Raw genomic sequence first — 27,812 nt, 5'->3', positions numbered from 1 at the left:
CAGCCATCTTGAGGAAATGGGGGCGGATAAAGGTTGCAGGAGGATTTTGGGTACCGTTGAGTATAACGGCAAATTATGCTTAGAGAAATATAGAATAGGATATATTTAAAAAGGACTTTAATTAGGGAACGTGATAGGCTGCTCTAAACAGATATGTTTTTAGGAAGTACCTAAAAATGTCTAAGTTGTGGTTATACTCCTAATTTCATGGGGGAGAAAAGCTAAGAGATGAGTCATCTAGATAGGAGATTGAACTGCCTGCGGCCTCCTCGGTTGATTGTCACCCAACTGTGTAATTGTCTGGAGGATAGGGGCCAGCTGAGAGCTCTTCACTCCAAAGATCCCAGCGGGTGGTTCTGTGTGACTCATGGCAGAACCTCTGGGCATGACTGTCTGGGATAATTGCATAGCCAATCCAATCTGTTGGCCATGGAAATGCAGCCTTTCCGCCTTGTGGATACAGACAGTTTCTGAAAGCTGATGGCTGTCACAGTCTCCCAGTACCAGTTGCTCAGTCACCATTATTTCTTTAAGAAAGACCCATTCTCTGAAAAATTCTATGTCTGCCAGGGTGCATTTAAACTCTGACACCTGGACAAGCAACCATGGACAGGGGTGTTACATCTCGCTGACTGGCACTGGGTGACTCTGATGGCTGTGTCTTGGCTTGCAGGGTTCTTGGGGATAAAGAACTAAACCACTACACATCATAAGATGGAGAACTAAACTAACATACAACAGGGGTTGGAGAACTAAACTACTAAACAGCTTGGGTTGGAGAACTAAACTAGTACACACCAGAGGATGGAGAACTAAATCTCTAGACACCAAAGTGTCACAAGACACCAAGTCTTGGAATCCCAAGGGCTTTCGGGACAAATCTCTGTATCTAACACTTCCTCCAGTGTTTCTGCCTCCTCCATCTCCTCTACGGACTCCAACTGTGCCCTCAACCTCTGCCTTAATGAGACACATGTTCTAACACTGCAGAGATAACCCACCTCCACCTCTGTACTGTGCAGCCAGGGCTCACCTCAATCAGGCAGTGTTTAAATTAATATGCCGTGGAGGCCGCAATCATACAGATCAACAGTTATGGACAGCTGTCCATGCCAAATTTTAAGCAATGTCTGTCTACACTCAACCTGGAGCCAGGGAAGGCTGTGTGCAATAACGGTGCAAACCTGTTGCTGCACTACGCCGTGGCAACCTCACACACTTTCCTAGCATGACTTGCATCTTCAACCTGGTGGTTCAGCTATTCCTCCACCACTGCCCCAGCCTGGATGTGCTTATGCAGAAACCACTGTTGTTGTGTGCTCACTTCCACCATTAAACTAAAGTTGGTATAGAGATCTTTCCGCTTGTCAGTTAATTGGTTGATATGTGATGTGACTAAACCATGGAATTCAACTCTGCACATGTTGCAGCGACTGTGGCAGCAGTGTCAAGATCTGGTGCAGTGCAGTATGGATGTGGTGCAATTCACACTTACGTAGTGGACCCAGATGAAGGACCTCTGCACCCTTCTGCACGCTTTCAAAAAGGCTAATAAGATGGTTAGCTCTGATGATGCCATCATAAGCATAACTTTTACTGACATCTACATGCTGGAGCACACTTTGGAGCAGATTTTGAATAGTCTGTGGGAGGAGGTGATGGTGGTCCAGGGGGAAGAGGAATAAACAGAGGAGGATGCGGAAGGGTTAACAATTTCTGTATGTTCAGGTCTGTCGTCTCACAGGCAGTTGCCATGGGAGGAACAATTGGAGAAAGACGAGAAGGAAGGGGTGATGGACGTGCAATAGTTAGGAGATGAAGAGGATAATTATTTCCTCCTAGTTGCCTGTGGTTGCTTGAAGGGGATGGAGGATGGAGTGTTATCCCGCCACCATCCTGCCACTTTTACCTCATGAAAGAGACCAACCCATGAGCGCCTTCTTGCAGCACTATCAGCAACATGATTGCCTGTATAGATAGGATTTGAAATAGTGCTGACTACTAGGTTGCCAGTCTGTTCGATCCATGATACAAATGTAAATTTTTCCAGTTGCTTTTCCCCTTGAAAGGGACTCCCTCATACTGCAGTATCAAAACATATTTGACCACAATCTTGACAGTGGTTTTCCCCAAGACAGCAGTGAGGCACATATTGAGGACAATGATGATAATGATGTGGTTTATGGGGACAGAAATAAACCAACCAGACTTTTAAATAGAAATGGATCCTTTGATACATCATATCGCTCCCAAGTGAGTATCATTGTTACAAGTCACCATTCTCCCCAAATGCCAGAGACTGTCCTAACCTGTTTATCATATGTGAAGTCTATTCAGGACAGTTTAATATCTTCCACCTAGTGGAGACCCTCAGTAGAGGGAGATTGTGCATAACTCTGCTATTTATGTCCCTTAATAGTTATATATCATCATCAGTTATATTCTCTTGCTTTACAATTGCGCTTAATTTATTAACCATAATATATGCACAAAGAATTTATTGGTCACTCACTTATTCATCATGAAACACATGTTCTCTATTCTTGATGTGGTGTAGGAGATTTCCGAACAAAATATTAAGTATGCTAGACAATTCAAGGGGATATTGGTGTCGAAAAAACAATACGTTTTATACTATTTATAAATTTGATCACAAGAATATATCAAACATCATAAACGTCATATGCTGGAATGTTTGTGGATTGGTACATGCTACAAAAAGACATGCTAAGTTTAAAGTGAACCTATCAGCAAGATTTTTTTCAGGAAATTACAAACATTGTCAGGTTGGAACCTTTAAACTGATTAAAATGTTACTTTGGTTGATGAAATCCGTCTTGTGGTTGTTGTTTAATCTGTATTTGTAATTTTCACTTAATGAGATTCTGGCGCTTTGGGATGGGCCTGTGGGGTGGACTTTATGTGATGCTCTGCTTAGCTATTTTTCTGTATTAGCTTATGACATGTCATTGATCCTTCAATGATCATTCCCCTACTTTACATACTGCATATACTATGATGGGTTGAGAAAAACTTACATTGAGGAAAATGGCGCTGGTGGCAGCACCTGTGCATTAGTATGTGTGTAATTATGCCTCTAATATTGCCAAGTAAAAAATAAATTACACAAATATAGAAAAAATGAGATGGCACTGACTATAAGAGGCGTACTGCAGACTGTCACAACGGTGCCTTTGATATATCCCAATGGATTAAGCAACCTTATAATCCGGACTCCGGGTGCTCCTCTGGAAACAACAAGTGTGCATAATGTCTATATAAGAAATTTGAGGGCACTCACCAATCTTCATAGAAAACGTCCTTTATTAATAAAATCTAACACATAAATTCATAGCCGGAGTCGATGGAGCCGAAGCTCATGTGAGCAGGGGGGATCACAGACTGTGACAGTCTGTGATCCCCCCTGCTCACATGAGCTTCGGCTCCATCGACTCCGGCTATGAATTTATGTGTTAGATTTTATTAATAAAGGACGTTTTCTATGAAGATTGGTGAGTGCCCTCAAATTTCTTATATAGACATTAAAAAATAAATTACCTTCATCAAAATGGCACAGGTAGAGATGCATGCACAGTAGCATCTATCAAATTCCGATAGAGCTACAGCGCAAGCGCAACCACCATTTTACTGCAGTTAAATTTTTTTCTCTAGCAAAATGGTGCTGGTGGTGCTTGCACAGTAGCATCTACTGGGGCCCAAATAAAATTAAAAATAAAGCTTCATGTGAATAAAAAAATAAATTTCATCATGAATAATACAGGACAATGAATCGTTCTACACCACAACACTGAAATCATATAAACTAAAAGGTGTACCATGAACACAAATACTAAAAACTCATCATAAAAATGTAGAATTTTATTAAATGACAAAAGATATATAAAATAAAATATAAAATACGTCAAATACCAAAGTTGGCCAAATTGGGGCCCAAATAAAGCATACGGGTCTCATGAAAAGACAGAGGGGGAGTCAAGGGGTTAAGTATTTTGAAAGTAGAAATGCAGGGTATATAATTATTATTATTATTATTATTTATTGTTGTAGCGCCATTTATTCCATGGCGCTTTACATGTGAGGAGGGGTATACATAATAAAAACAAGTACAATAATCTTAAACAATACAAGTCATAACTGGTACAGGAGGAGAGAGGACCCTGCCCACGAAGGCTCACAATCTACAAGGGATGGGTGAGAATACAGTAGGCGAGGATATAGCTGGTCATGCAGCGGTTTGGTCGATCGGTGGTTACTAAAGGTTGTAGGCTTGTCGGAAGAGGTGGGTCTTCAGGCTCTTTTTGAAGGTTTCGATGGTAGGCAAGAGTCTGATGTGTTGTGGGAGAGGGTTCCAGAGTAGGGGTGATATGCGAGTGAAATCTTGTATATGATTGTGGGAAGAGGAGATAAGAGGGGAGTAGAGAAGGAGATCTTGTGAGGATCGGAGGTTGCGTGTAGGTAAGTACCGGGAGACGAGGTCACAGATGTATAGAGGAGACAGGTTGTGGATGGCTTTGTACGTCATGGTTAGGGATTTGTACTGGAGTCTCTGGGCAATGGGGAGCCAGTGAAGGGATTGACAGAGGGGAGAGGCCTGGGAATAGCAGGGGGGACAGGTGGATTAGTCGGGCAGCAGAGTTTAGAATAGATTGGAGGGGTGTGAGAGTGTTAGAGGGGAGGCCACAGAGCAGGAGGTTGCAGTAGTCAAGGCGAGAGATGATGAGGGCATGGACTAGGGTTTTTGCAGATTCTTGGTTGAGGAATGAATGGATTCGTGAAATAGTTTTGAGTTGAAGTTGGCAGGAAGTGGAAAGGGCTTGGATATGTGGTTTGAAGGAGAGATCAGCATCAAGGATTACCCCAAGGCAGTGAGCTTGTGGGACTGGGGAGAGTGCGCAGCCATTTACTGTAATGGATAGGTTCGTTGGGGGGGTCGCGTGAGATGGGGAAAGATGATGAATTCTGTTTTGTCCATGTTAAGTTTCAGAAATCTAGCAGAGAAGAAGGATGAAATAGTGGACAGACATTGAGGGATTCTGGTTAGTAGGGAGGTGATATCTGGTCCAGAGATGTAGATCTGTGTGGCATCAGCATAGAGGTGATACTGAAAGCCATGAGATTCTATGAGCTTTCCCAGGCCAAAGGTGTAAATGGAGAAGAGCAGGGGCTCTAAGACTGAACCTTGTGGGACTCCGACAGATAGGGGGCAAGGTGAGGAGGTGGTGTGTGAGTGGGAGACGCTGAATGTCCGGTCTGTTAGGTATGATGAGATCCAGGATAGGGCCAAGTCTGTGAGGAGAAGGAGGACAGAGTAGTGTTGCTTGCTCTTGGTGGTTTTAGAGGTCATTGGTGACCTTAGTTAGGGCAGTTTCAGTGGAATGGTGTGACCGGAAGCCAGATTGTAAGCGGTCAAAGAGGGAGCAAGAAAAGAGATGGGAGGACAGTTCAAGGTAGATGTGTTGTTCTAGTAGTTTGGAGGCATAGGGGAGAAGTGATATAGGGCGATAGCTAGATACAGAGGATGGGTCAAGAGAGGGCTTTTTGAGGATAGGTGTGATGGAGGCATGTTTAAAGCTTGAGGGGAAAACACCAGTTGTTAGTGATAGGTTGAAGAGATGGGTTAGGGTTGGGATGAAGACTGTGGTGAGGTTTGGGATGAAGTGGGATGGGAGCGGGTCAAGTGCACAGGTGGTGAGATGCGATCTTGAGAGTAGAGTGGAGAGTTGATCTTCTGTAATGTTGGAGAAGTTGGTTTTGGAGGTGGAGGGCTGGGAAGTCGGGAGGAAGGGCTCTGGGGGTTGTTGACCAAAACTGTCTCTGATGTTATCAATCTTCTGCTTGAAAAATGAGGCAAAGTCTTCAGCTGAGATAAGTGGGGAGGGAGGAGGTGTCGGGGTACAGAGGAGAGAATTGAAGGTGTTGAATAACTGTTTAGGGTTGTGAGACAGGGAGGATATGAGAGATGAGAAGTAGGTTTGTTTTGCTGTGGCGAGTGTGGTCTTGAAAGTAGTAAAGGACTGTTTGAATGCGATGAAGTGCTCGTTGGAGTGGGATCTTTTCCATCTGCGCTCAGCAGCCCTGGAAGCTCGCCTCAGTTCTTTGGTCAGGCTGGTGTGCCAGGGCTGTCTGTTGATTTTGCGAGCATTGGTATGTGTAAGTGGGGCAGCAGATTCCAAAGCTACAGCTATTGTGGTGTTATATAGAGCGGCAGCGTCATCCGCATTGTGTAAGGAACTTATATCTGTGAGAGGGAGGAGGGATTCAGAGAATGAATGTAGGTCAAGATGTTTAAGATTTCTGCGAGGGTGTGAAAGTTTGTGGGGTGGGGATTGTAGACATGGAGTGGAGAGGGAAGAGAATGTTAGTAGGTTGTGGTCAGAGAGAGGAAGAGGTGAGTTAGAGAGGTTAGATAGGGAGCAGAGGCGGTTGAAGATGAGGTCCAGTGTGTGACCATCTTTGTGGGTGGCTGTAGAAGACCATTGAGTGAAGCCAAAGGAGGAAGTGAGAGATAGAAGTTTAGTGGCAGCTGAGAGGGAAGTGTCAATGGGGATGTTGAAGTCGCCCATGATGATAGTGGGGATGTCAGCGGAAAGGAAATGAAGTAGCCAGGTGGTGAAGTGGTCAAAGAAGGTGGTGACTGGCCCTGGGGGGCGGTAAATGACAGCCAGTTGGAGGTTGGAGGGGGATAATGATGAGATACATGTAGGGAATCTGATTGGTACGGGAAAAAAAGAGGGCAACGTTATGGTGGCAATAAAAGGTGAGGAGGAAGATGTCTTTCGGTTGGAAAGCCCTATTAAGACTAGTGGATTTGGTTACAGGACAATTTAATTAGCAGGCGTAAGACCTTCAATTTATTAGTTATGCAGGTATTGGTCTTGCAAGGTATTAATTATGTGATATTATTAGTGATGATCGAATAGTGACATATTCAGATTCGGGAAATTTGTTCCAAATAATTTCTAATATCCGTGTATTCGTACCGTATAACGAATCCAAGTCAATGGGAAAGCCGAATATAATTCTGCTGGACCCAACAAACAGGTCTGGGGGCCTGAGAATAAAGCTGAAATGGATGGGAAAGAGCTTAAACTAAATGGAAACAGCATGGAGAAGATGCCTGCATGTCTTTGTGACTCACATATGGTGTCTGGGAATAATGTTGTCAGACTATTGCCCCAGTTTTACGGATTTTTAAAAAGACCTACCAAACCAAACCATTTTTTTTAAAAGGAAAAATGCTAAGAAACATTTTTTCTTTCATAATTATATGAAAATAAGGCAAAAAAAAAAAATTCAAAGAATTATACCCACCCTTTAGCATATGTTAACATGAAGCGTTTGGGCTTTAGTTTTTCCTTTAACATTTGTGAGGACTCTCACTCCTACATATGGGAGAACCCTCCTTCATGCCAAATAGTTAGCAAGATAATGGAATATATATTCCCCATCCCTTTACAATGCCATTTCAAACATGCTCATTTGCATGTTGGGCTTTACACGCCACCACCACCATGTCCACGGCCATGTCATTATGCGGCCCTCGCTTACAATTTGCAGAGTGCCAGCAGGTGCCGTGAAACCTGAGTTTGCTAAGGGCCCTAAGGTGACCCGGTATCATACATTTGGTAGATCTCTCACTCCTATATTTGGGAGGTCCCTCTCTCATGCTAAATATCAAGAGATCAAGAGAGTGACATACATATTCCCCATCCCTTTACAATGCCATTTCAAACCTGCACATTTTAATTTTGAGCTTCGCCCGCCACAACCACCACAACGTCCACCACCATGTCATGATGCGTCCCTCGCTTACAATTTGCAGAGTGCCAGCAGGTGCCATGAAACCTTAGTTTGGTAGGGACCCTCAGGTGGCCCTGTATCATACATATGGGAGAGCTCTCACTCCTACATTTGGGAGGATCCTCCCTCATGTCAAATAGTTAGTAAGATAGTGCAATATATATTCCCCATCCCTTTTCAATGCCATTTTAAACATGCCCATTTGAATTTTGGGCTTCGCCAGCCACCACCGCATCCACCGTTGTCTCATTATGTGGCCCTCACTTCACATTTTCAGAGAGCCAGCAGATGCTGTGAAACCTGCGTTTTGTAAGTTCAACAGTTCATTTTTGCCAGCAAATCGCAATGGAACAAGCTGTATGATCAATGTCAGGAAACTGGATTCTACCAGACACCAAAAGCAGTAGAATTAAATTCTGAATACAGTGTATGCAACGAGGGCCTCTAATGTCAGTCTGTCAGGCCTGAAATCCATGTCAGGAACATGTACATGCCTCATTTTACTTGGAAGCAACCTCCTCAAGGGAAAGAGACAGGAGTTCCATTGACCAATCTTCACAAGTCAATGCCCTTCTTCTGAAAACTACCCAACCAGGCAGAATGTATCTTTTGCCTGGTTTTGAGCAACAATGGAGTAATTTCAGGATATGTCCCAGAGACTGTTGAGGTTTGTGGAGTGTATTACTCAGGTGACAGGCAGTGCTGTAGAGCTCAGGAAAGGCCTTAGGCCATGTGCACACGTTCAGTATTTTTCACGTTTTTTTCATGTTTTTTCGCCTTTAAAACGTGTAAAAACGCGAAAAAAATGCTAACATATGCCTCCCATTCTTTTCAGTGTATTCCGCAATTCTTGTGCAAATGTTGCATTTTTTTCCGCGAAAAAATCGCATCGCGGAAAAAAAAGCAACATGTTCATTAAATTTTAGAACCAGAAACCATTAAATTTGCGGAATTGCGGGGATTCCGCACACCTAGGAATGCATTGATCTGCTTACTTTCCGCATGTGGCTATGCCCACTATGCAGGAAGTAAGCAGATCATGTGCGGTTGGTACCCAGTGTGGAGGAGAGGAGACTTTCATCCACGGACTGGGCACCATATAATTGGTAAAAAAAAAAAAGAATTAAAATAAAAAATAGTCATATACTCACCTTCGATGGCCCCCAGAGTCTTCCCGCCTCTCAGGTGCATGCTGCCGCTTCCGTTCCTATAGATGGTGAGAGTGAAGGACCTGCGATGACGTCGCGGTCACATGACCGCGATGATGTCGCGGTCACGTGACCGCGACGTCATCGAAGGTCCTGTACACACACACTGTTTATAGAAACAGAAGCCGCTGAGGAGATCGGCTGTCTGCAGGTGAGTATAACCATTTTTTTTTTTTTTTATTATTATTTTTAAACATTCTATCTTTTACTATTGATGCTGCATAGGCTGCATCTATAGTAAAAAGTTGGTCACACTTGTCAAACACTATGTTTGACAAGTGTGACCAACCTGTCAATCAGTTTTCCAAGTGATGCTACAGATCGCTTGGAAAACTTTAGCATTCTGCAAGCTAATTACGCTTGCAAAATGCTAAAAAAACTGCAAAAAAAACGGGGAAAAAACGCCAAAAAAAAATGCGGATTTCTTGCAGAAAATTTCCGGTTTTCTTCAGGAAATTTCTGCAAGAAATCCTGACGTGTGCACATACCCTTAGTGTGGCAATTTTCATGTTCCAATATTTGTAAGGCTGTGGCCTTAATAGATTTGTGTATTGGCCAGTTTCTGTACATGCTTAAAATGTACAGAAACTGGCCAATACCCCACCACCATTTTTTGGAAGGACCCAAATTTAGAAAAAAAAAGGGAAGCGACAGTTTAATAAATAATAAAATAATAAATAATGGGGACATCACAACACACTTTGCAGTTACTACTAGAGATATATAAAAAAGTCATATTTTCTATTGTTTTAATATATAGCGTATCTTTATCTATCAGCTGTGCAACTGGCGCAAAGCCTGCAGAGATATGCAAACATGACTATTTACCTATAATTTTTGTGAGTCTGCTGTTGTCGTGTGTAATAAAACTGACATCTTAAAACAATATTGACACACATTGCTAGATATTTTGAATTTGTACATAACACTTCTATAAATATAGCTAGGAATTTTTTTTTCAAAAAGCATAAAGCATTCGATATGAGAAATGGTGATGTTAAGGGACGTGGATGTGATAGTGCCCACCAAGGCCATGTTACAGATCAGAAGGTGACTGGATCTTATTCTAGCTTCTTGTCAAAATGTGGTCAGCGCTCTACAACACTGACAAACCCAGACAAGTGTGAGGATGTTGTGGGTTGGATGGCAGACAAAGGCTCCAGTTTTTTGACAAGCAGCACTATGAAGTCTTCCACATAGTCCAGTCTCAGTAGTAAAGAGGCTGGGCCTCTGAATCTTCAACTTGGTTCTCTTTCCTCCCACCATCAAGAGTCCAGTAGACATATGACCCCAGCTCTGGCCACTCTGAGGAACTGTTTACATGCCCTTGTAATTTGTTAGGCCTCTCATCGTGCACCATTAAAGAGAGTCATGAGGAGGTGGAGTGCAATCTTGCCCAAATATTTGAGCACCCATGGCCAGGAGAAAGCCACATTGGGGAAGTTCAATTCATGTAGACAACTAATCCCACATAATTACATGTGGGAAGAAGAAGAGATCCCAATCATGATTAAAACCAATGTTTATTAATGACTAGTTAAAAATCAACATCATAAAAAAGCAAAAATTACCGTAGGGGACACCACCATACAAGGGTGTATAAAAATATGCACTCAATAGTATATTATATATACTAAATAGTAATTTGACTGCATACAACAAAGTATCACCCATCGGGTGAGGGGACACCAATTGTACAAGGTAATATATACTTTTTCACTGCATGGTACAATATTCAGTATCCACGCTGGTCCATTATAAAGGGTTACTTTGGAGCACACATGCCTTTATTAGCATTTCTGCCCTCCATAAGGCCACTGTGCTGTTTACTATAACTTCCGTATAGGTAGATAATGTGATGCTTTGTTTTGGCATGGTGTGCCGGCCACATCAATGAGTTATGTGATATAAGGATTGCTCATTTGTGCATAATATTTTGGAATTGGATTTGGATCTTATTGTTTATTTGTGTGGTTATTGTTGTATGCAGTCAAATGACTATTTAGTGTATATAATATATTATTGAGTGTATATATTTATACACCCTTGTATGGTGGTGTCCCCTACGGTAATTTTTGCTTTTTTATGATGTTGATTTTTAACTAGTAATTAATAAACTTTGGTTTTAATCATGATTGAGATCTCTTCTTCTTCCCACATGTAATTATGTGGGATTAGTTGTCTATATTGTTGTGAAGTGCCCTGGGATGGTAAAAGACAGTTGTTGAATGAAGTTCAATTAATGTCTGAAGAGGTGGAGGATAATCATTAGGCACAGTTGCCATTAGGTCAGTCTCAAATCACAACTCAGAAGGAGGATCAGATTAATGAATTGGAAGACGACATGGTCAATGATGAGGCCACTGATTCGACCTGGCACCCTGGCATGTGTGGCAAGCACGGCAGTGCAGAGAGGGATGGATCTGTGGCAAGGAAACAGGCAAGAAGTAGTGTTTTGACCAGAGAGAGAACTCTGTCAACTGTTCCACAGAGTCCCCCCACTCGGCTAGATAACAGGCCAAGGTTGCGTTGTTCCCCTGGCAGTTTTTTTCAGAAATTCCTTTAGACAAAACAACTGTAATTTACAGCATCTGCCAAACCAAGCTAAGAAGAGTTAAGAACGGTGGCAACCTGATCACCACCAGCATGAAAAAACACATGGCAGCCAAGCACCCCAGTAGGTGGGCGGAATGCCTTGGTACAAATGCTTTATTGGTGAAACTACTACCCCTTTCCCTGTGTTATGGCTAGAGATGAGCGGTGTTCGAGTCGAACTGTTCACCAATTTCAAATTCGAACTGTTTTGGGCGGTGTTCGAGTCGTTCGACGAACCCGAACAATTTGCTTAAAATTCGGCTGTTCGAGTTTCTGTTCGATAACTGTTCGTTCACCAAAAGCGTAGCTTGATTTGCACATTAAAATTGTTTATCATTGTTAATAGACTGTTTCAGTGTATAGTGGGCGGGGGGGCGGGGGATAGATCTGTGCTGAAATGACGCCGATCTCCATTTTTTTATTCCCGCATTTACAGCAGAGGGGCGGTGCAGTCTCTCAGCCTATCAGCAGTGCGCACACACACAGCAATGTGTATGTGATGCACACAAGCAAGGGCATGTGTCATTGGCTGTGTATGTCACATGTCCTTGCCCTGTAAGAACCAGCCATTTGCCCCATCACCACCATTTCCTCACTGCTGCAGCTTAGTGTTAGACGGCACCACTGCTGCTGTGGGCGCTATATTGATTCGGGAGGAGTCGGGACTAGTTGTAATATCAGCCCTTTTCAGGGTAGGTTACAGCAGTTCATAGCACTGTTTGCCAGGCAGGTCTCAGCCAGTGCTGTGCAAGTGTTAGTCACAGCATTTGGTCTAGCTCAGCTAATCCTTTTGGGCTAGTAGCATTGTCTGATAGTCATCTGAGTAGCCCGCCTGTGAAGCTAGCTACACCGCCTGTGTATATCAATTTTTACTGCATCTAACCCAGTAAATCGTTTGGGGGTTTTGGGCTTAGTAGCAGTGTTTGCACGTCAGCAGAGTAGCCCGCTTGTGAAGCTAGCTACACCGCCTGTGTACCTCAATTTTTACTGCATCTAACCCAGTAAATCATTTTGGGATTTTGGGCTTAGTAGCAGTGTCTGCATGTCAGCAGAGTATGTACTTAAAGAGAACACCTCATATACCAATTTAGAAAACCAAAAAGAAAGGGGGGGATTTTAGACCTCCATATAATCATAAAAAATTGAGATACACAGGCGGTATAGTTAGTTTCACAGGCGGGCTACTCTGCTGAAATGCAGACACTGCTCCTAGGCCCAAAACTATTAACTGGATTAGATGCTGTAAAAATTGAGATACACAGGCGGTGTAGTTAGTTTCACAGGCGGGCTACTCTGCTGATGTACAGACACTGCTCCTAGGCCCAAAACCCCAAAACTATTAACTGGATTAGATGCAGTAAAAATTGAGATACACAGGCGGTATAGTTTGTTTCACAGGCGGGCTACTCTGCTGACGTGCAGATACTGCTCTTAGGCCCAAAACCCCAAAACTATTAACTGGATTAGATGCAGTACAAATTGAGATACACAGGTGGTGTAGCTAGCTTCACAGGCGGGCTACTCTGCTGATGTGCAGACACTGGTACTAAGCCCAAAACCCCAAAACCCCAAAACGATTTCCTGGGTTAGATGCCGTAAAAATTGAGATACACAGGCGGTGTAGCTAGCTTCACAGGCGGTCTACTCTGCTGACATGAACCAAAAAAGAGGAAAACTGAAGGAGCAATTCCCAATATAACAATGTTTATTAGTAAAATTATCATAATACAGGATAAATATACGCAAAAATATTCAAAAAAGAGCACACATCAGATGGCAGAACCATCTGTAAGATAGTATCGGCAGAAAAAGAAAATCCACAGGACTATACCACCAGGACCAAAAAGACCCAATCACAGTGACACAAGATGCTTAGCAGCAAATGTGCTCAGGTGCATATACCATAAGAAGCAATTAATCATGGAAGTAACAAGTTACAATATCTAATCTAATATATAAAGCTGAATGTGTGTATGTGTGTATGTATGTTTGTATGTCCGGGATTGGCATCTGAACCGTCGCAGCTACAGCCACAAAATTTTGCACAGTCACACGTCTGGACCCCGAGAGCGTCATAGGCTATGTTGTGAGGTGAAATTTTAACCCCGCGCTTTCCAATTCACCAAACAATTTTGCCCCTATCTACATAATGGGGAAAAAGTGAAAGGAAAAGTGTTGGAGGCGTCGCAGCTACAGGCACAAAATTTTGCACAGTCACACGTCTGGACCCCGAGAGCGTCAAAGCTATGTTGTGAGGTGAAATTTTAACCCCGCGCTTTCCAATTCACCAAACAATTTTGCCCCTATCTACATAATGGGGAAAAAACAAAATACCTTCACAGGACACATGCCCACAAAAATAGTTGCACTATTCAAAAAGAGTGCATAGATAATGTATTATATATATAGTGGGCAACATACTAGGATGTTAGAGGGTAATCGCATGTATTATATACCAAAAAACCGCAGCAACTAAGCGATAAAATACCCAGAAAATCACATAATATTTATTGCAAAATTCACTTTATTAGAAAAAATATATCAATCAGGAAGGGAGACATAAGGAAGCAAGGCTTACATCATTCCACACATGTTTGGAAACGCTAGGGTGCACATTGTGGGGATAATGTTAACTATATATAAATACATACAAAAAGTTGCATAGTTTTAACAATATTACACTGTCGTCACAGGTAGATAGACTGACATTGAGTCAGCAAGGTAATTAGTAATCAAAATCAAGCATGTGATTTACCTGGACAGACGTATTGGATCCAACCACAACGGGCACCCGCCCCATAATGGGGAAAAAGTGAAAGGAAAAGTGTTGGAGGCGTCGCAGCTACAGGCACAAAATTTTGCACAGTCACACGTCTGGACCCCGAGAGCGTCAAAGCTATGTTGTGAGGTGAAATTTTAACTCCGCGCTTTCCAATTCACCAAACAATTTTGCCCCTATCTACATAATGGGGAAAAAATGAAAGGAAAAGTGTTGGAGGCAAATTAACAGCTGCCAGATGTGAACAAGGGGGACTTAAAGAATGACAGCGATGGCGCCAAAGAGTATATACTGTACAGTTGCTAAGGTGGGGCCCCAACATGGGATAATCACCACACCACCACGGGGATATGAACACACACACAAAATGCGCCACACACTACCACGTGCTCGAACACATACACCAACCTCGCCACATAAAAGTCGAAACACAAAAGTCGCCGCTCAAAACTCGCCACGCGCAAAACTCTCCACATGCAAAACTCGCCACACGTGCAAAACTCACCTCATGGAAAACTCGCCACACGCAAAACTTGCACACGCAGAAAAATTGCCACACGCAGAAAAATTGCCACATGCACAAAAGTTGCAACACATGCAAAAGTTGCCTCACACAAAACTTGCACATACTCAAAAGGCACCACACATAAAACTCGCCACGCGCAAAACTCGCCATGCGCAAAACTTGCTGCACACAACTTGCTACACTAACCTGTCACATGCAACTCGACACACAAAAGTTGCTACACGCATGTCGCCACACAAAACTCATCTCACAAAAGTCGCTACATGCATGTCGCCACATGCAACTCAACACACACAACTTGACACACGAAACTCGCCCTAAAACACACACAAGTCTGGTATTATCCTTCAAAAATAAAAATCTGATTAATAAGCAGACAAACTACAAGAGCAACAAATGTACCATATAGGAATCCGGCAGCTGTCAGTCACATGACCAGTCTATTATGTGTATGTGTGAGCTAATATATACTGCCAGGGGGTGGGCTTACTGTTGGCTGGGGATTTATCAGGCTGCCAATAGCAACCAATCACAGCTCAGCTTCTATTTTGCTACAGTTAATTAACCTGAGCTCTGATTGGTTAATATAGGCAACAAAGACATTCTCAGTATAACAAAGCTAATATATGTTGTGAAATTCTTCTATTAGCTTAGTTTTTGCCTTTTAATAATTACATTACTATCTATTTGTTTTGTGGTTTTTGTGTGCAGAATAAATTTTTGTTAACACATTCTATTTTGCTACCAGCAGTCATTAACCCGGGCGAAGCCGGGTAGTACAGCTAGTTCCTTATAAAAATACTGAGGAAATCACTATCCCATGTATTGCACTTAAACCCATTAGCCTAATAAAACATACTCAGCCCATAGTAGGACCTAATTAGAATGGCACATGCATAATACCTGTGGACATGATGGCCCTCGTGTATAGACCCGTGGAATGAACACCTCGACGCGCGTTTCACCACGCCAGTGGCTTCCTCAGGAGGTGAGTAAGCAGCATAAGTGACCCCTTTAAATACTGTCAGATTGTCCGGTGGATTTTCTTTTTCTGCCGATACTATCTTACAGATGGTTCTGCCATCTGATGTGTGCTCTTTTTTGAATATTTTTGCGTATATTTATCCTGTATTATGATAATTTTACTAATAAACATGGTTATATTGGGAATTGCTCCTTCAGTTTTCCTCTTTTTTGGTTCATGTCAGCAGAGTAGACCGCCTGTGAAGCTAGCTACACCGCCTGTGTATCTCAATTTTTACGGCACCTAACCCAGGAAATCGTTTTGGGGTTTTGGGCTTAGTACCAGTGTCTGCACATCAGCAGAGTAGCCCGCCTGTGAAGCTAGCTACACCACCTGTGTATCTCAATTTTTACTGCATCTAATCCAGTTAATAGTTTTGGGGTTTTGGGCCTAAGAGCAGTATCTGCACGTCAGCAGAGTAGCCCGCCTGTGAAACAAACTATACCGCCTGTGTATCTCAATTTTAACTGCATCTAATCCAGTTAATAGTTTTGGGGTTTTGGGCCTAGGAGCAGTGTCTGTACATCAGCAGAGTAGCCCGCCTGTGAAACTAACTACACCGCCTGTGTATCTCAATTTTTACAGCATCTAATCCAGTTAATAGTTTTGGGCCTAGGAGCAGTGTCTGCACTTCAGCAGAGTAGCCCGCCTGTGAAACTAACTATACCGCCTGTGTATCTCAATTTTTACTGCATCTAATCCAGTTAATAGTTTTGGGCCTGGGAGCAGCGTCTGCACGCCAACAGAGTAATCCGCCTGTGAAACAAACTATACCACCTGTGTATCTCATTTTTTACTGCATCTAATCCAGTTAATAGTTTTGGGCCTAGTACCACAGTTTGGCCACTCAGTGCTGCTTGGTTTTCATCCATCGGTTGTTGTGCCAACAACTACAGATACAGAGTTGCCAATTAGTTAAGCACTAAAATGAGTGGCAAAAGGCCTGCTGCTGGTGGAAAGGGGAATAGGCGTGTTGGAAAGGGAAAAAAAGGTTGTGTCCGTGGGGTAGGTGGTAAAGCAACAGTAACATCTGCAGAAGAAAGACCATCTTCCAGCCAAAATAAGATGTCTACTTCTTTTCATGGACAATCTGATATGATCCCTTTCTTACGACCATCGCTATGAGCATGACCAAAAATTCCAGATGAGGCACAAAAACAGCAGGTGCTTGAACGGATATCAAGTGCTCGTTCAAGTGGGCTCTCCTCCATGTCAGCTTCAACATCACAACTACTCCAGTCCTCAGAGTTGTCACCCCAATCGCACTCACTTCCTCACAGCTCCCAAGTCTCCAGCTGCCCGTCTGAGCATGGGGTAACACACATGGTTGAGTTTGTAGAGCTGTTTACACATACTATAGCCTGGGAATCAGAGGTCTGCTCCAGAGCTTCTGTGAATCCAGACGAGAAAATGATCTGCACTGATGCACAGAATCTTTGTGAGTCGGATCCAGGCCCAGATGAAGAAGGTTCTGAGCATAATGTAGACCCTCGTTCCCAAACTGTAACTCCTGTTGGTGGAGACAATGAGGAAGATGATGATGAGACTGAGATACCTGATTGGAATGAAAACTTGCCTTTCGGTCAGGGCAGGAAGAGGTTGGCTCTGAGGACGACGGGTGTGAGAACACACAGGATGATGATGACGAGGTTGTAGACCCCACTTACTGTCAACCCCCAGTCCACCAGTCCATGAGGTCAGCAGAAGAGGTGGAGGAGGATACTAGTGACGAGTCTGATGACAAGGTAACGGTGCGCCTTCCTGGACAGAGACAGAGTACTGGAAGCACGTCAACAACTGCATCCTCAACCCCAAACTGTGCCTCAGATCAGAAGTCGTGGTGGCTCTTCTGGTCACACGGGCTCTAAGCCTTGCATAGCCTGGGCTTTTTTTGACATCGCAAAGGATGACCCAACTCATGTTGTCTGTAAGATTTGTCAACAAAATCTCAGTAGAGGTCAAAAAATCACTAGCTTGAGTACTTCATGAATGAACCGTCACATGGATATGAGGCATAAGTTGCAGTGGGAAGCTCACTGTGCTGCAATGCGGCCTAGTTGGCTGGGTCAACCACCGTCTGCCCCACCAAGTGCATCCGCGTCCTCTTCATCCTCTGTGACTGTGGGGACAGTAGTCGCACTTGGTTTTGGATGCAGACCTTCCAACTCTTTACCACCAACAGCCAGTGTGATTGGCAGGTCATCAGTACATTTGCAAGTGGAAACACCTGCTGGTGTTGAGCGCTCTCTGACATCGACACCACATTTTGATCAAGGCAACATAACATCTCCACCTGCACCTTCCTCACAGACCAGGGGTTTGCCGCGGACACCCTACTCAACTCCATCTAAGCATGGCAGCCAGCACTCAGTCCCTCTGATGTGGACAAGTAAAAGACCAATTCCTCCTAGCCATGACAAAGCTAAGAGGTTGAATTTCTCCATCTGCAAGCTGTTGGCTACAGAAATGCTGCCTTTCTGCCTGGTGGACACAGAGGATTTTTTAGACCTTATGTCCATCGCAGTGCCCCAGTACCAGATGCCCAGTCGCCACTATTTCTCAAAGAAAGCTGTGCCTGTGCTACACCAGCATGTCGCACACAACATCACCGCTTCCTTGAGAAACTCTGTGTGTGACAGGGTGCATTTCACCACAGACACTTGGACGAGTAGACATGGACAGGGGCATTACATGTCGGTGACTGGGCACTGGGTAACTATGGCGACATCAGGAGAAGGGGCTGCTGTCCAAGTCTTGCCATCCCCACGAGTTGCTCGTCGATCCTCTGCATTTAGAAGTTCCTCCACTGCTTCTGCCTCCTCAACCTCCTCTCGGTCCTCCACCTGCACCCAAAGCCTGTCTGGTAATGCCACCCGCGTTGTAACTGCGCAGAAGGAATCCTGCACACCTCCTCACTATGCTGTCACCAGAGCTCAACGGCATCAGGCAGTGTTTACATTGAAATGTCTGGGAAATGTGAGTCACACAGCTGAGGAGTTGTGGTCAGCTCTGGAGACTGAGTTCCATCAATAGTTGTCTCCACTCAACCTGCAGCCAGGGAAGGCTGTCTGCGACAATGCTGCAAACCTAGGTGCGGCTCTACTCAGCACAGTACCCCACCCATGAAGCAAGCTACACTGCCTGTTTACCTAACTACTATTTTGTAACGGCATCTAGCCCTGGAAATCCTTTTGGGCCTAGTAGAATTTAGTGCTACTCAGCAGCGTACCCCACTCATGAAGCAAGCTACACAGCCTGTTTACCTAACTACTATTTAATAACGCCATCTGGCCCAGGAAATCCTTTTGGGCCAAGTAGAATTTGGTGCTACTCAGCAGCGTACCCCACCCATGAAGCAAGCTACACCACCTGTTTACCTAACTACTATTTTGTAACGCCATCTGGCCCTGGTAATCCTTTTGGGCCTAGTAGAATTTAGTGCTACTCAGCAGCTAAACGGGGGATTTTGCTTATTTTATTATTAGAAATTAATCAGTGAGGCAAAAGGGACATGAAAAGGGTCAAGAACATTTTGATTCTGTAGACTTAAAGACACTCCTTCCATCAAAGATATCATTGAACAAGGAGCAACACATAACGTATGTGCTTAAATATTGCAATATTTTAAAATATGATAAAGCTTTGTCCCTTTGGAACAAGAAATTTACAACATCTTTTTCTTACCTCCTTTACATTAGGCATTTATCTGTCGGTCCCTTCTCTCAAGCAGCGTGTAACTCAATTTAATAGATGTAGAGCACTTTCATTTTAAAATTCAATCGAAACTAAATTTACTATACATACATTGGTCAATTCTTGATCACATTCTGTCTTTTCATAGACTCCTTTGTTTTTTTGGTGTGTGTGCTTTTTCCCTTTTTCCTCTTTGTCCTATTTATCATTTCCCCATCTCCCTTCAACTTAAACAATATATTGGTTTGCGTTAAGATTTTTTTCTCTAATTTCTTCCCTTGCATTCACCTTCCCCCTTACCCCACTTAGGGTACTGTCACACTCTGCAACTTTCCAACGATCACGACCAGCGATACGACCTGGCCGTGATCGTTGGAAAGTCGTTGTGTGGTCGCTGGAGAGCTGTCACACAGACCACTCTCCAGCGACCAACGATGCCGAGGTCCCGGGTAACCAGGGTAAACATCGGGTTACTAAGCGCAGGGCCGCGCTTAGTAACCCGATGTTTACCCTGGTTACCAGCGTAAAAGTAAAAAAAAATAAACCGTACATACTCACATTCCGGTGTCCTTCAGGTCCCTTGCCGTCTGCTTCCCGCTCTGACTGAGTGCCGCCGTAAAGTGAAAGCAGATCACAGCGGTGACGTCACCGCTGTGATCTGCTCTTACTTTCCGGCCGGCAGTCAGTCAGAGCGGGAAGCAGATGGCAAGGGACCTGAAGGACACCGGAATGTGAGTATGTACGTTTTTTTTTTTTTTACTTTTACGCTGGTAACAACGGTAAACATCGGGTTACTAAGCGTGGCCCTGCGCTTAGTAACCCGATGTTTACCCTGGTTACAAGCGAACGCATCGCTGGATCGCTGTCACACACAACGATCCAGCGATGACAGCGGGAGATCCAGCGACGAAATAAAGTTCCAAACGATCTGCTACGACGTACGATTCTCAGCGGGGTCCCTGATCGCAGTAGCGTGTCAGACACTGCGATATCGTATGGATATCGCTGGAACGTCACGGATCGTACCGTCGTAGCGATCAAAGTGCCACTGTGTGACAGTACCCTTAAGCTAGAAATTGATGTGTTATTATTTGCTTTACCCTGTTAAAAATATAATTTAATAAAAATTACTTGTTAAAAAAAAAAATTGATACAGAAGAACTTATAGATTAAAGTTCAAAGCTAAACTTTCGGTGTGACAAATCTTTAGTGAAGTTCTTTATAAAACATAGGAATTGTTCAAACAAATAATTACTAGTCATCACTTAGCATAAAATTGGCATTGCTGTCAAGTTTCATGAATTTAATAATCATTGGAAACTTAACATTGCACTTTGAATTCTCACTTTACATAAAGTTCTAATTTCACAGTAATAGTCATAATTTTTCAGACTGATTGGATCACTGCTATTCATAATTAGAGCCTAACTAATCAGTTTTTGGCAGCAGAACAGCATGAAAAATAAGACCTATGTATTTACTAAAAAAATACTAAATAGTGCTCACTGAGTAATGTACAGTGGCATGTAAAAATTTGGGCACCCCTGGTCAAAATTACTCTTATTAAGCACAGTTAAAGTCAACCTGTCAGCAACATTGTGCTCTGTAAACTACAGTGTCAGGTTCGCACCTTTATTCTGATTAAATTGATACTTTGGTTGATTAAATTAATCTTGTGGTTGTTTAATCTTTATTTGCAGTTTTCAGTTAATTAGATTTTCGTACTTTTGGGTGGCCTGTGGGGGGTAAGGGTTTTATGTGGTGCTCTTCTTAGGTATTCAAGCTTATGGCTTATAACAGATCACTGATCCCTCATTAACCAGTCCCCTATTTTACATACTGCATAGAATATGATTTAAAAAAAATGTCACATTCATCAGGCTGGTGCCTGTACTTTATTATTAGATGGTGTATAATGTGCCTGTTTTCATTTTATTTAGACATATAGTTTTGTATGAAAAAAAAATAGTTAAATCAAAATGGCTCCGATGGCTGCGCCTGTGCAGTAGCATCTATCGCGTTCCGATAGATACTACTGCACGGGCTTTCGACACTATCTTGATGGAGCCTTAATTTTTTGTTTTTCAAATAAAATGGCACTGCCTGCAAAGTAGCATCTATACGAACATGATACATGCTACTGCGCAGGCATGGCCGCCTGCGCCACTTTGATTAACATAATTATTTTTGTTTCAAACAAAACTACATGGTTCTATTTACCACAGCAAGTCTTCCAGGCCTTAAAGCAGCAAAACAGCTCCAGACCATCACAATACCACCATCATATTTTACTGTTGTATGATGTTCCTTTTCTGAAATGCTGTGTTAAGGCCCCGTCTCACATAGCGATTTACCAACGATCACGACCAGCGATACGACCTGGCCGTGATCGTTGGTAAGTTGTTGTGTGGTCGCTGGGGAGCTGTCACACAGACAGCTCTCTCCAGCGACCAACGATCAGGGGAACGACTTCGGCATCGTTGAAATGGTCTTCAACGATGCCGAAGTCCCCCTGCAGCACCCGGGTAACCAGGGTAAACATCGGGTTACTAAGCGCAGGGCCGCGCTTAGTAACCCGATGTTTACCCTGGTTACCAAAAAAAACAAACACTACATACTCGCCTTTCGGTGTCCGTCAGGTCCCTTGCCGTCTGCTTCCTGCTCTGACTGAGCCGCCGTACAGTGAGAGCAGAGCGCAGCGGTGACGTCACCGCTGTGCTGTACTTTCACTTTCACTTTGCGGCGCTCAGTCAGAACAGGAAGCAGACGGCAAGGGACCTGACGGGCATCAGATGGTGAGTATGTACTGGTAACCAGGGTAAACATCGGGTTACTAAGTGCGGCCCTGCGCTTAGTAACCCGATGTTTACCCTGGTTACCAGTGAAGACATCGCTGGATCGGTGTCACACACACCGATTCAGCGATGTCAGCGGGACCTCAACGACCAAAAAAAGGTCCAGGCCATTCCGACACGACCAGCGATCTCGCAGCAGGGGCCTGATCGCTGGTACGTGTCACACATAGCGAGATCGCTACTGAGGTCGCTGTTGCGTCACAAAACTAGTGACTCAGCAGCGATCTCGCTAGCGATCTCGCTATGTGAGACGAGGCCTTTACTTCTAAGCCAGATTTCATGGGACATATCCTTTTAAAAAGATCAGCTTTTGTTTTCTCAGTTCACAGAGTATTCTCCGAAAAGTCTTGGGGATCATCAAGATGTTTTTATCCAAACTGAGACAAAAGTCTTTATGTTTGTATTGTTCAGCAGTAGTTTTCATCTTGGAACTCTGTCATGCAGGCCATTTTTGAACAGTCTCTTTCTTATACTGGATTCATGAACACTGACTTTAACTAAAGCAAGTGAGGCCTGCAGTTCTTTGAATGTTGTTCTGGGGTCTTTTGTGACCTCTTAGATGAGTCATCACTGTGCTCTTGGGGTAATTTTGGTCAGCCAATCACTCCTGGGAAGGTTTACCACTGTTCCATGTTTTCTCCATTTGTGGATAATGGCTCTTACTGTGGTTCACTAGAGTCCCAAAGCTTTAGAACTGGCTTTGTAACTTTTTCCAGATTGATAGATCTCAATTACTTTGTTTTGTCATTTGTTCCGGAATTTCATTAATTTGTGGCATGATGTCTAGCTTTTGAGGAACTTTTGGTCTACTTCACTTTGTCAGGCAGGTCCTATTTAAGTAATTTCTTGACTGAGGACAGGTGTGGCAGTAATCAGGCCTGTATGTGGCTATGGAATTTGAACTCAGCTTCCTAAAGATGTGATAAACCACAGTTAAATTAAGCAATTACTTTTCAACACAGGGCCCTGTAGGTTCAGATTTTGTTTTACCTTAATAATATAGACCTTCATTTAAAAATGGCATGTTGTGTTTACTTGTGTTCTCTTTGTCTAATATATAAATATGTTTGGTGATCTGAAACATTTAAGTGTGATAAACATGCAAAAGAATAGGAAATCAGCAAGGGGCCAAACAATGTTTTAAACAACTGCATATATACCTCAACAAGGGTTAACTTACCCTTTAAGAGTTCCAACATGTAAAAACATTGTTGAATTGGCCCATCACAGTACCAGAGGTTGCAGTGGTGACAGGCTATGAGATAATTGCAAGAGAGAGAAAGGAATGTGTACGACGGTCATGATCACCTATGCAAAAAATAACTAAACAAATAATACAAATGTATATACAGTAAATTTTATTGATGCAAAATAATAACAACCCAGACAAATAATATAAACAATTAAAAAGGCCAAAAAGATGGTCATGTGAAACCACAAAAGGTCCCTATAGGAACCAAAAATTAACCTCTACGGTGCTAGCAATGGCTTCAGAAATAATGAAATGTAAACACAGATTAACACCTGATGCTACAATATAATAAGTCTTGAACCAAATGAGGTGAGTGCCAATTGGTGAGCATGACTCAATATTAAAAGGAAAATAATGGTACCAAGTCAAATATATGTACACTCCTGAATGCGGTGATTAAAAATTGGTGAACAAGATCCACTATGGGAGAAAAAAAATGACACAACCACATTCAATTGTTCATGCAAAAAAGTTCAATAACAACAAATAGTGGGTAAGCATCCAACCTACGGTTAACATATGAGATTATCCAAACAACAAGCTTATTATATTATAGCATCAGGTGTTAATCTGTGTTTACATTTCATTACTTCTTCAGTCATTGCTAGCACAGAGGAGGAGGTTAGTTTTTGGTTCCAATAGGGACCTTTAGTGTTTTCGCATGGCCATCTTTTTGGCTGTTTTATTTCAAATCCACAGGACACAGCCCTAGCCACAGCATGTGGGTTTGAAATAAACCCACGTTTTTTCACCTTTAAGCTATGGAGTTCAGCCTGCATTTTTTCCTATGTCTAGATCTATAGATAGATGTATCTATAGATAGGTAGCTGTATAGATAGATAGATCTATAGATAGATAGATCCATAGATCTATCTACCTATAGATCTATCTATCTATACATCTATCTATCTATACATATACCTATCTATCTATCTATCTATCTATCTATCTATCTATCTATCTATCTATAGACATATCTATCAATCTATCTATAGATAGATGAATAAGAGGAAGAAAATGAGAGCAGCACAAAGAAAGAGTCCGGGTGCAGAGCCCCCCAGGCAAATACCAAACCTCAATTATAAAAATCCAGAAAATTTGGAGGCAGCACACCATTTGTAGTGAAAAGGAGCTATTTGATCAGTCCAGAAGACAACGTTTCGGTCCCAACAGGAGCTTTCTCAAGCTTGAGAAAGGTTCCTGTTGGGACCGAAACGTCGCCCTTTGGGCTGATTAAATAGCTCCTTTTCACTACAAACGGTGTGCCGCCTCCAATGTTTCTGGATTTTTATATATAGATGGATAGATAGATAATACCAAGCCCCATGTTTAGCAATAAATAATGAAATAATGGCAAATAAAGAGTTAAATAAAGACACACACACAAAATCTGCTTTAGGCCGGGGTCACACTTGCGAGAAACTCACATGAGTCTCGCACCTCAGTGCCTGAAACTGCCGCCGGCATTTGGACCGAAGCATTCAGCTACATAGAAATACATGCAGCTGCACACTCTGTTCCCGAGTGCAGGTGGCAGTGCCGGGTATGGATGCGAGAGACTCATGAGAGTTTCTCGCAAGTGTGACCCCGGCCTTAAATGCAATATCTGTTAAATAAAAATGGTGTGGGCTCCTGCACAATTTTCTGTGCCAGAGAGGGAATGCCAGTGACTGAGTGCTGATGTTTATAGCATAGGAAGGGGTTAATACCCATGGATCTTCCCAGGCTATGATTATCAGCCTGCAGCTGTAATAAATAGCTATAATTAATAGCCAGAAAAAGCTATGCAGACAGCTGCGAGCTGATATTCATAGCCTAGGAAGGGACTATGGATATTGCCCCCCCCGGCTACAAACACCAACACACAGCTGCCCAGAAATGGCGCATCTGTAAGATGTGCCAATTCTGGCACTTAGCCTCTCTCTTCCCACTGCCCTATAGCAGTGGTATACGGGGTAATAGGGGGTTAATGTCACCTTTGTATTGTAAGGTGACATCAAGCCGTCTTAGTAATGGAGAGGTGTCAATAAGACACTTATCCATTACTAATCCTATAGTTGTAAAAGGGTTAAATAAATACACAGCCAGAATAAAGTATTTTAATTAAATAAAACACAACACAGTTTTGCCATCTTTATTGTTACGCCTAATCCATGTGACGCCCTCAATCTCCTGTAAACAAGAAAAAATAATAAACCAACACATATACTCCCTGGTCCAAAGCAGTCTATTTAATTAGTGTCCCATGACCATCTCCCCTATAGAGCTGTCATGTGACCACTCTACAAGGCCTCCAGTGACACACTGACAGGAGACAATGGCTCCTACAATGTTATCACTGAGGGTTCAATGAGTTCAGTCTCCCACTTTATGGCCCTGCTGCATGAGAATTTTCCCACGCAGCGGTGCCGCAAGTGACAGTATGAACACTGCTGAACTCGGTGGAGGGATACAGTGCGGAGGATTACCTCCTGTCATTGTATCACTGGAGCCCCTGGAGAGTGGTCACATCTGCCGATGTTACAGCTCTCCACGGGAGATCGTCGTTGGACACTCATTATTAAATGGACTACATCGGATCAGGGAGTATACTTTTGGTTTATTAGCTTTATTTTTACAGATGATCAGGGGCTTCAGGGACTAGGTGTATGGTCAGTATATACTGTATGTTGTATGTACTGTATGTACTGTAAGTGTATATGTGTGCATGTGTTTTTTTTTTTACACATTAGCCGGATGATGAGACTACTGCTGTCCCATCATCCGGATAGCTTTTCAGCCGAATGGGACTAGTAGTCCCATCATATGATGCCTGCCTACACACACACACACACACACACACACAGCCCTGCACACACCCGCAGACCCCGGCACAGCCCCGCAGACCCCCACACACACAGACACACACAGCCCCACTGACTTCCACACAGCCCCGCAGACCCCCGCACACAGACACAAACAGCCCCGCAGACCCCTATACAGCCCCACAGACCTCCGCACACACACAGATACACACAAACACCGGCACACAGACATGCACATCTTCTCTGCACATATACATGCAAAAAGAATTGACATGCAGCGGAAAATAAAATGATGCAACTCCGCATGCTTTTTTCCACAGCATGTGCACACCAATTGTCAATTTCCCATTGACTTACATTGCTTGTGCACTACACTGTGGATTTGATGCAATTCCTTGCATCCAAAAACACTGCGGAAATGCATCAAAATCTGCAGCGTGTGCACATAGTCTTACTGTGGTAACTATGTTTAAAGATGAATTAAATGTTTTAGTTGGTTCATACATGTATGAAATGTGGCACTGGACATAGTAGAGTGGAGAAAAAAAATAACTCTATCATGGAAATCATTTTGGAGTAGTTAACAGCAGCAATACTACTGACACTGTTGTCAGCTCAGTCCCAGCAGTAGTAACAAACCAAAGTCACACTTGGCCTACTTTGCATCTGGCAATTGCAATATTGGGGCGGAGGAAAAGAAGGTCATAATGGACTGTCTACCACAGCACTCATCTCAAGCAAAGGTGGCACCATTAGACACCATTAGATACAGTCAGTGTTCTACTCATACTTTGTAGTCTATGGCGGTCATGAAGATCACATGTTTTTTGCGGGCCCTTCTTCAAAAATGGCTTCCGCCATTAAGCTTCTTTGTTACTTATGAATAATGACCTTATGATTTTTCACAAAATGGCTCTCAGTTTTTTGTGGGCAACAAGTACACATGAATAGTAACATAGTAACATAGTTATTAAGGATGAAGGAAGAATTTAAGTCCATCTAGTTCAACCCATAGCCTAACCTAACATGCCCTAACATGTTGATCCAGAGAAAGGCAAAAAAAAACCATGTGGTAAAGAGTAAGCTCCACATTGGGGAAAAAAATTTCTTCCCGACTCCACATACGGCAATCAGACTAGTTCCCTGGATCAACACCCTATCAAGGAATCTAGTATATATAACCTGTAATATTATACTTTTCAAGAAAGGCATCCAGCCCCCTCTTAAATTTAAGTAATGAATCACTCATTACAAC

The sequence above is a fragment of the Ranitomeya variabilis genome, chromosome 1, assembly GCF_051348905.1.
Source record: "Ranitomeya variabilis isolate aRanVar5 chromosome 1, aRanVar5.hap1, whole genome shotgun sequence".
Lineage (NCBI taxonomy): Eukaryota > Metazoa > Chordata > Amphibia > Anura > Dendrobatidae > Ranitomeya > Ranitomeya variabilis.
This window is presented reverse-complemented; position numbering follows the sequence as displayed.